Below are 9443 nucleotides of genomic sequence, written 5' to 3'. Positions count from 1 at the left end.
TAGGGGCATGAACCTCTCAGCTGTAATGTTAATCAGTGACAGAGCTCAGCAGTACAGCAAGGAGCAGTCTCCTGGGATGGATGGGATGAAGATCCCAGATGTCCTCAAGGTAGGACATATCCCTCTGCAGACACATTTAGGTCTGGATTCCCCTCCTGTAGCTCCCAGGTAGAGGCTGGGTGGTCCTGGATCCCTCTGCCTAGTGCAGGAGTAGGGGGCTCCAAGGGCTGGACTGCACCTGAAGATGCCCCACCAGACCAGATGAGGATGTGGTTTGAGGCAGCATCTGCGTTCCCTCTCCTTGCTCACAGCCTGGCTCATTTCTTCAACATCATTTGCAGATCAGCCTCGCTGTACAACCCAAGACTGAAGTCCTGACCTCCCTGGTGTCAAACAAGGCTTTCCCAAATGAATCTGGCGGGACAGGATTTTGGTCTGAATCCCGTCAGTGCATTTGGTTTATCTACCCTTTCTGCTGTTTTCTTTCTGCAGGTGGATGTAAAAAATTTGTTGCGGGTCTGCTTTTATGTGCACGGCTTAGATAGTGTCTGCATGCAACAGCAAGGAGAAAACCACAGTGTTTTTTATTTGTGGGCTTCAGGCACGACTTTGCTCTTTAACAGAGCTGCTTCCTGTGCTCGCTGTTGGTGAAAATGCACCCGAAAAGGCTGGTCCTGTGTCCAGGGGATGTCCACCCTTGAAATGAGGTAAACACCCCTGTCTGCTTTTTCAGTTAACTCATGCAGAGCATGCCCTGTCTTGCCCTCTTGCAATGCAGGACCAAAGGGTAGCAAAGCAGCTAAAGATAAAAATGTTGAGTTAAAAAGGCGCTGGGATGGCACTCTCGCGTCGGACTGCTGTTGTCTCAAAGACCAGGCATCTTTCCTGTTTTGCTTTTGCTGAGATTGGGGTGCTTAGGGGAAAAAGAAAGCGAGCTGGAGATGGATTTGAAAAATCAGCTGGAGCTGACACAAGTGCCCAGCGGGGCAGCCTGCGAAAGCCTCCGGGCTGGAGCTGGGGTTTCCTCGCGGCTCAGTGTACACACGCATGCCCCAGCAACCGCGTGAGTCACGGGAAGGTTTATTCAGTGAAGGGGGAAAAAAAAAATACATTCATCAAGTGAAAACATCACAGAGGCTTTTAGAGCCCTTTTGTGGGTAATGATATCAGCAGAGATCTGCCCAGACGGCGGGGCTCCCACATGGCCGTCAGACCCACAAAGGTCCCAGAAAAGGACAGCGAAGTCATTGTCGAAGGCATTATAAAAGGTTGCAGGGAAGGGTGGGATATTCAAAGCTCTCCTTTTGGAAGTCTGCATTTCCCGGGTCTTTTTATTCTTTCCAGGATTACAATTTAAAAGATGCTTCATCTAATTGCCCAGGCAGGCAGCGAGGCGGGTAGCACGGACCTGAGCCCACCGCACCAGAGCCTGCTACTGCCGGAGCTGGGGAAGCCATGCAATGCTCGGAGCAGAACTGGTTTTCATGATCGCCCTCAGGTTCTTGATGAGATTTTATGAAAGAGATTGAAGTTTCTCTGGCCACCAGGAGACGGCTGCCTTTTAGGGATGCCCTGGAAAGGCTGCGTTTCCAGCTGCCAGCCCCGCTTCCTTGCCCCCTCATTGCCATCGAGGTAGCACGGACCTGAGCCCACAGCACCAGAGCCTGCTACTGCCGGAGCTGGGGAAGCCATGCAATGCTCGGAGCAGAACTGGTTTTCATGATCGCCCTCAGGTTCTTGATGAGATTTTATGAAAGAGATTGAAGTTTCTCTGGCCACCAGGAGACGGCTTCCTTTTAGGGATGCCCTGGAAAGGCTGCGTTTCCAGCTGCCAGCCCCGCTTCCTTGCCCCCTCATTGCCATCGAGGTTGTCTCCAGTCCCAGTTCTGTACTGATTTGTGTTGGGAGATGACAGGAAAAGGGCCTCAGTGGAAAGAGGTCGGCACAAAGGGCTGCTGCTGGCTCTAGGCTGCTGCAAAAGTAAGCGGTAACAAAAAAGGTGAATGCACAAGCACGAAATGCTTCTTTCTTAGTTCGCTACTTTTTCTAATGACCAGCCAAATTATTTGGCAGGAGGTTGACTGATGAAATTAGTTGTCTTCTGGGAGAAGAAATACCCATCTTACCCTAGGAAGCAGGGCAAAGCTGTTTTGGGTGAGACCTCTGGGGCAAAAATTAGGGATGAGGCCAATGGATCTTCTAGGCTGAGATTTTGGAGGGGCTTATAAGACTTCCATGCCTCCGATTTGCAAACGAGCCAGGTATGAGCTGGTGTCCCTATATCCCAGCAAGGAGCTAGGGAAGGCAGGACAGCAAACTTGCACAAAATATTTATCATTTCACAGCAGTAACAGCCCCGTGCCCTGGTAGATGGGCAGAAGCAATGAATGAGCCCCGTCCCCTCGGGCTGGGGTTTTGCTGCACCAAGTGCTCAGCAGCAGCACTGGCATCTTGGGCATCTTCTCCCAATGTGATGATACACAAGCCCCTTCGTAGCACGTTTTGGACATTAATCTTAGGCTTGTCGAGAGCTGAGATACAACGTGATGGAAGCTGATGCTTCTTGCGAGAAGGGGACAGAGGGCAGAGGACCTCTTTGGCCTAGGAAGGGGCTGGGGGCTAGGAGGCATCAAGCACATTCCCAAGAGACCCCAGGGTGGTTTTGACAGAACCAGATCAAAGCTCCTATTGAAGCAAAGAAATATCTTTTCATTAAGGAGAGGGAAATCTCATTCAGGCCCATGCCAGCTGGGCTTGGCATTGTCTGAGTGCCCCAACGCACGTCGTGGCTTCCAGTGTCAAAAGTGCCACTGGATGAGGCTCTTTCACACGGCGTAAACCAAGCAAAGGAGGAACGGTTGGATGAAAAGCAACGTGCCCAAGTGATGGGCCCCCCCGCACCCCTCAGCTATTATTGCAGCTATTTTGCATTTGAATGAGAACTTTCTCCTTTTGCAGCCCACTTCCTTCTGGGGCTTGAATTGGCAAATGGAGTTGTTAAAAATCTCCAGTCTTGAGACCTGACAAAAGATGGTTGCTATGGAAATAATGGAAGCTGCATTGTGAGCAAAGTATCTTCAGGCCCAGAGCCAGCGGGGAGGAGGAGGGGACACCTTGTTGGTCACGCAACTTCTGCGGGAGCCCACGTGCCTTCACGCGATTTTCCTCAGATACCCTTATTCTTGGCAATTTGTCCTTTGGCTCGAAAGAGCCACAAATGGAGAAGTCTGAAATATCAATTCGATGGAAAGGGCTTGTACGAACCTCATCTGCTCTTTTTCCAGCGCTAGTGCCACCAAATTAAGCCGAGTTGCCCTGCCTGCAGTTTATTCCTCTGTATAGGGTTTGAACCAGTTGAGTTATTCAAAAGCAGCCCTCTTCAGGTCAATGAAAAATCTGTCCAGCAATACTCCCATTCTTTGAGAAATTATATAAAGAAATTGCAAAATGAGGACAGATTCATGGCTAAAACTCTTGCCTGCCGTTGTTCAGTGCCACCCATTGAGTTTGGCAGTAGACCAAGCCATGAGGTGTTGACCTTGCTCTCTCATTGCATCAGTGCAATGCTTAAAAATAGGCAAGGAGCTCAACAGAGGAAACCAACTATATATATCTTGTCTTTGGGAGTGACTATCCAAGAAAATCACACATGCTAAAATCAGTTCAAGTGCTAGGATTTCCAAGAGCAACCACTGGATGGTCAGAAAGCTGGATGATAGACTGTGGGTCCAAGGGTGGCAGACGTGGGCTTCCCGTTCACGGTAGCATTTACCCATATATTTGTAGGGATTTGGAGTCAAGGTGAAAGAATTCTGGATTTTAGGATTGTGTGTCTTAGAGGGAGCTCGGTCTTCCCCAGGTTGGCATTGGGTAAGAAATTGTAATCCTGGTTTCAAGTGAGGTGTAAATTTGGGATCAGACGGTGACATGCAGCTCCTAGATCAGATCTCAGAGAACTGCGTTTTGATCTGATGACTTTCATCATTCAGAACCAGCACATTTGCATCAAGGCTAAATTAACTGCAAGCATCAGGTTATGGCAACTCGGAAAACTGGGAATGCGCCATTGCCAACACGCAAAGAGAAGGGTCGGGTGGCTTTGGGATTCGTAGTGTGCTTACGGATCGTTTTACTACATCAGCTCTCAAATGTGTGACATTAGGGGGGAAAAAAAGATACTATCTGGTGCCCCTGATCCCTTGTAACCCCCCACACAAGGAATTAGAGGGTTTGGCTTTGCCACAGGTAATTGCAAGGCAGCCCAAAAACCTATCTGTGGGGATGTGGCTTTGAGGGACATGACTCCACCTGTGACGTTTAGTTGGAGGGATCACATCTTTCCATGGACTTGTGGGGATCAAGGATGGAAAAAGGCTCTTATATCCCCTGGGACATGTTTTCTGAAGGTGGAGGGGGAACAGGAATCAGGGCTCCGGCTATGATGAAAATGCAGGGTGGCACAAAGCCACATCTCGCTTTGATGCCAGAAGGAAGAGATAAACAGAGTACCCGTGAAGATGCTAAAGGGAAGGAGAGGTGTTGAGGTCTGGGAGAGAGAATCCTCCCCCAGTAAGGTCATACGGAGGAGAGGGAATTTGCATTGCATGCACGCTTCCTACGCACCCCAAGGTAGCCGCATTAAACTGTGGTTTTTTGGCCATCTGCTAGAGGAATAGCCAACTTGCAGCAAGAAAGGGAGGCTGGTTTTGTTTTAAAAATAAAAAAAAATCCCACTGGTTAAAATCGTGCCTGCTGTTCCTTGCAGCTAGGTTTGAACGGCTTGCTGACCATCAGCAATTAGCACTTGGGTACCAATGGCCAAACAAGGCAATTAGGGAAGAGCAGGAGTGTTAAAGCTTCGGCTTTCTCCCAGCGAAGTGGCAGAAGCAGAGCTAGAGCCTTTAATGGGGGCGGGCGGATGGGTCTGTGCACGTGCGCTGCAGGGAGAGACGGCTATCAATCACGAACAGCTGACAGAGACCTGTCTTGCTTCCCGGTAAGTGGTGTCTGAAGAGGTTGCTCTTAATTATCTCCTCGCTCCCAGCAGGAGAGATCAATGCAGCCCCATGCGAGACGCTTGTTGCACCGACTCCTGCGAGTCCCTTGGTGAAGGGCTTTTAATCAATGCTGGGAAGGGATGTTGGAGAACTGGCATGGGGCAGGTCAGGCTTGGGGCATCCCAGGGATCCAGGTCTGATCCAGCTCTTCAAATCAAATGAGGATTTTTCAAATTCTTTAAATAAATTAATAAGCCATAGAAGTGGCTTTTAAGCAACCAAACTTCCACTTGGACTCTTGAAATGAAGCTGGACTAAAGGAGCTTCTGCAGGACGGACACCTTCTTGGCTGTCCACCGTCTGGTTGCTTCACCAGCACCATATGCAGGTTGTCCCCACTGGGGACCCGCTCCCTCAAACAGCTTGTCCACACGGCTTTAGGGCAGATTTGGGCCAAGAGCTCTGCTGATGGCTAAGGGGAGAGGGCCACAGCCGGCTCGCTCATGGTCGGGCTGGTTTGTCGGGTTCACTTGTGGAAAAGACTGACTTTTTCTCATTTCAGCAGATACCACCCCAGCGCACACATGGATGAGATTTGAGTGCAAAGATGTCATTTTTACAACCTGACTGCAGTCCCAGTTTCGCAGAATGAAACGATCGTCGTGTCGGGGTCTCCAGGCACGGCTCTAACCGAAAGCACGGTCTGCTCTGCCCCGATGGGAATTACCCATTGCCCTACACTTCCCATCAGGAGTTATTATCAGCTATGGTGAAGTAGGACGTGTTGCTACAGCTTCCTCTCAAAGACAGACTGTTAAAGCGGTTAAAGAAAAGAAAATATCCCTGTATAGCTGGAGGGAGGAGAGGGAGCACAGCATCGTGTTGAAAAACTGATTTCCTGTGCTTTTCCATCAGCACCCCGCGGCTGGCCGGCTGCTCCCAGCTGTTCTCCAAGTTGTGTGCAAAAAAAGCAAATGGGTCCCTCGGGGGACTCTGGCGTCGCGCCCCCGGCACCCAGGGGTGCCCCCAGCATTCCTGCCCCGGTGTATTTAATAGTGCCCCGGGAAGCATTTTGCAGGGGCAATCCCATGTGAAGGGTGAGAGAGGCTCTGCTGACCTCCTTAACGCCTGGATTTTCCCATCTCCTTAGTGCACGTTATAAGAATAGGCAGGAGGGTGATTTTTTTTCCATCCCTCCAAACTTCCTCAGCGCTGCCAGTGCATGCTTTATATTAGAGCCCCATTCAGCAAATGACTTCAGTATGCACCGATGGCGTCACAGGCTATTAAAAAGAATAATAGAGAAGCAACCGTGGGAAAAGAGCTGTAATACTTTTGAGGCTCCCGGTGAGATTGCAGCCCGGATGAGTGCCGGCAGACGGGGTGTTTTGCTGCACCAAACAGCTCTTTTTTTTTCTTTCTTCCCCCTTTCTCGTTGCAATGTGGGCAGGACTGCAGAGCCCCCAAGGCGCTCGGCTGCAGCTCTGCTCAATGGAGATGCTTTGCATGCTTCAATGCTGTGGCCCGGGGTTGCAACACAGAGACATCCATCTCTGGTGTGAACGGCCGCGCGGCTCAGCACAGGGTAACTCCTGCCGAGAGCTTGGCTGAACCAGCCCCAGAGCTCCCTGCGGGCTCCCAGACCCTGCCTTTCTCCCGAAAATAAAGCCCATAAATCATTGCGGATCGATCCCAGCATCCAGCACGTCCGCCCATTACCGTTGGATTTTTATGCTTCATCATCGGCCGCTGGCAAGTGCTGCCTGCGCCGTCGCTTTGGTGATGCACGAGCCAAAAAATCTCTATTTGCCCTTAAACTGCAAGCCGGGTCTGCAGAGCTTATAGGTTGGCTGTCTCTGACGGAAGCTGAAAGGGCAGCTCTGCAAAGCTGAAGCAGCACCCAAAGTTTTCACAGATAGTTGTGCCAGAGCATTGGCAGAAATTTAAGGCGGCCTGGGTTATTTCGGCTCTAAATCAGGTCTGTTCCAGCGAGGCCGCAGGAAGCCACAGCGTTATGACACCCAGCATTTATGCGTGCGTGTTTTGACTGCAGTCTAATCAGGAAAACAAAAAAGTTAATGTAGATCCCAGAAAAAGTATTTGGCAAATAAAGCAAAACAATGCTCGGAGCCTTTTGCGTCTGATTAAATGCGTACTTCAAACACACGCGAGCAAACCGCGTGCGTGTACAGTGTGACAGCTTTAATGGGAGGCGCGTGGGGCTGTCGCGAGCATGAACAGCAGCAAGATGCCCTCTCGGATGCCACGCGCGCCCCGCCGGTGCTCCCCGAGGCTCCCCCTTGCAAGAGGCTGGTTGCAACCTTCGTGCAGCAATACAGGCGCGGGCGGAGGATGCTCTTTGGCCCCGGAGATGCCGTATAGGAGGTAAAAGCCTCCCTGCTGCAGCAGTGGTATATGGACTGATGGACGGTAGCTTGCCAGGGACGAGGACCCCAAGAGCAAAACGATGGTTTCTGTCCAGCCTTAGCAATGCCCATCAGGAAAATCAAGGGGTTTGCACACAAAAGGCCGATGCCTGCCCAGGCATTAGAGGCGGCTGTACATAACGGCGCTCTGGTAGAAATTCCAGGGTGTAGAAAGTGGAAATAAGATCAGGCTGCCTTTATGTTGTGCTATCGTATTGCATCTGTGCAAAAAGCTCTGGTTAAAAGCATCGTAAGATTCTCCCGAATGGCATTTTTTACTCCAGGTTGGTGCAGATGGCTGTGGCATTTCAAGAGACATCCCGGGGGCTGGCAGGACGAGGCTCACCAGGGCCTGAGTTGATGCCGACCCTGTTTGGGTACATACTCTTTTGTACAAATTTGTGTGTTTTGTGTAATTTGTCTATTTTGCACAAATTTCTGTATCTGTGCACTTTTGGAACCGAAAGCACAGCTCACACCAAATATCAGATGGGGCATGGGCCCTGGAGCAATTTTTGCGTTGCTCCTGCAGCATTTGAACCTCTTGTGCACACAAGTCCTGCACACCTTGTAACAGTCAGAGGGACCGTGACGTACTGGGTGTTTGGGGTCTCAAAGGATGTCGTTAGCGGGGTTGGGAACCGCAACTGAAATCCCATCTCATGTAATAGGCGGGAGTCTCCTGCCTCAGTTATACCAGACCTCCTCTTGGTGTCAGGGAGTTTTCCAGGTCTGTTTTGCACTCGCCTATAAAGACATATGAGGTCGCTTCCTTTTCTTCTGGAAAAAACCACCTTTGGTTTTTAAAACTTACCAAAAGCCTTTTCCTTTGCAGGCCCAAAACACAGAATTATAAATTGCATCTTCTGTTTGCTTTTAGCGCAGCTTGACACGATTTCGAGCCAAGAAGCTCGACGAATTCGCTTTATGCCCCTCCGAAGTGCTAACAGGAGCCGCAGAAACCTTGCTGTGCTGCAAGAGAGACCAAAAGTAAAGCACCGGCAGGGTTTATCCGCAAGCTGCAGAGCTCTTTGGCAAGGACTGGTGACCAGCGTGGGGAACTGCACCTTTCAGCGGCTCTCTGGAGCCCTGCAGCATTGCAGCTGCGCTGGACCGCTTTGGTAAGTGGTATTTGCTGATGGGAGCTTGGGTAATGAAAGAAATGGGAAACAACAGGACACTTTGGGGCTTAAATGCATCCTTCTGCTCTCCTAAAAGCACTGGGGGTGTATTCCTCCCCCCATCCAACATGTAGGGGTCGGCAGCTTGGAAATACGCTCACAGCAACCAGCAAAATCCTGTTTATTGCTGTATCTCTGTTGGGGACCACCAGGTGAGGAAGAAAATATGGAAAATAGGGATGCTAAAACCAGCAGCAACGCAGGCGCATGATGCCAACCCTGCTGAAGCTGCGGCTGTTTAATAGACTTTTAAGACGCCTGAATAGTCATGAGGAGTAAAAGATAAATAGCTAAATAGCATGGCTGGGTACGAGCTCTGCTTTTCTGACAGCAGCGGAGCAGAAGTGAGGCAATTCAGGCTCATTTGCAAAACAGCAGCTAAGCCGGGGAAAGGGCCAGGTGGGAGGAAAACGGCGAAAGCTTGAAATTTAAAACTTGAAAGCATAATAAATGCACTTAAATATCCAGATCCCCACGCTCCTCGCTCGTCCCACCGCCTCCCTCCCGCTTGCCGGCACTCATTAGCAAGTCCAAGCGGGTCTTAAGCTGATTAGAGCCCCGCTAGCAGCGAGCCTGACCTTTGGGGAGAATAAAGTCGTTCTGTATGATCGCAGGGGCCGGGAGGCATTTTGGGTCCGGGAGGCTTTTAACGAAGCTCGCGCCGTACCGAGCGGCAACCGTTGATGGCGAGGAGGTAGGGATGTTCAGGGTGGCAGCGAAAACATCTGGTTTATTGAAAAGCCCTCTTCTCGCCGGGCAGGAGGGCATATTTTTGTTGCTCTCCCCCGCTGCGTGCTCACAAGAGCGGCAAGCGCCGGCCGGCGGCTGCTCTCCCCGCT

The sequence above is a fragment of the Aptenodytes forsteri genome, unplaced genomic scaffold, assembly GCF_000699145.1.
Source record: "Aptenodytes forsteri isolate BGI_AS27 unplaced genomic scaffold, ASM69914v1 Scaffold535, whole genome shotgun sequence".
Taxonomy (NCBI): domain Eukaryota; kingdom Metazoa; phylum Chordata; class Aves; order Sphenisciformes; family Spheniscidae; genus Aptenodytes; species Aptenodytes forsteri.
This window is presented reverse-complemented; position numbering follows the sequence as displayed.